The sequence below is a fragment of the Phalaenopsis equestris genome, unplaced genomic scaffold (genome assembly GCF_001263595.1).
Source record: "Phalaenopsis equestris unplaced genomic scaffold, ASM126359v1 Scaffold000094, whole genome shotgun sequence".
NCBI lineage: Eukaryota > Viridiplantae > Streptophyta > Magnoliopsida > Asparagales > Orchidaceae > Phalaenopsis > Phalaenopsis equestris.
This window is the reverse complement of record NW_018164536.1, coordinates 5,468,499-5,469,500: the sequence shown is the minus strand read 5'-3', so window position 1 is coordinate 5,469,500 and position 1,002 is coordinate 5,468,499.

Genomic DNA, 1,002 nt, shown 5'->3' with positions numbered 1-1,002 from the left:
CACTATGTCCTCTTTATAGAAACTACCAGGGGCTCAGGTTCCAAACTCAAGACCGAATTGATAAAAGAATCCGGTCTGTCACCCTAAAAACATCAATTCTACACCCATCAAAGCTTATTTTCTTATCTATTTGCGCTAACCAGTGAACTGTGTTGGCCTCCCATCCTAAAGGTTAACGTAGAACTCACAATTTTGGTGAAATCATAGCCCTCAAGGGTCATTTATTTCGCAACGGATTTTAACCTCAAAAGTGGCCAGTTTGCAAAGTCAATGAAGAACTGGTAAAAATACCATCACAAAATTTAAAATAAAAAGAAATATTTAAATCATTCTCATCATACATGATTAATTCTTATAGCAAAGAGAAAGAAAAAAATTACTCATAATTCACAGAAATAACACAAAAACACATAGATTTGTATTTAAGATCAAGTTTACACAAGAGAGTATAGCTTAAAAAAATATAAAATACTTATCTTAGGTTTTTCCACAAGCAAATCTTGAAGACCCTTTGAAGCAATCTTCAAACTCTTCTCAAAAGAAAAACAACACTATGACTCTATTCTACTCTCTAATCTATTGGACTCTCCAAATGATCTAAGTTTTTCCTCTCATGAAAGTCCTCTTTAAACTCTTTTCTGACCATATTGTATAAGAATCTCGAAATCCCCAAATAACACATCAATTATCCCTTCAAAATTTGTCCATATTCAATGCATCACCAGGAAAACAATCACTTGTGCCTAGGCGCCAGATATGGGGCTCAGGCGCCAGTCTTCGTCTCGTCACTGACGCTTAGGCACCGGATCCGACGCCTAGGTGTCAGTCTTCGTCCGTCTCTGGCGCTTTGGCGTCATTGCTCCACAACATCATTTTGCCTCCATTTTTCTCATTTTCCCTTAAACTCCATTTTCTATGCCTGAAACCAAAAACATGTAAAATATCTTTTGTTAAAGTGTAATATCATAAAAAAATGAACATAAAATGAGCATTAAATGTATA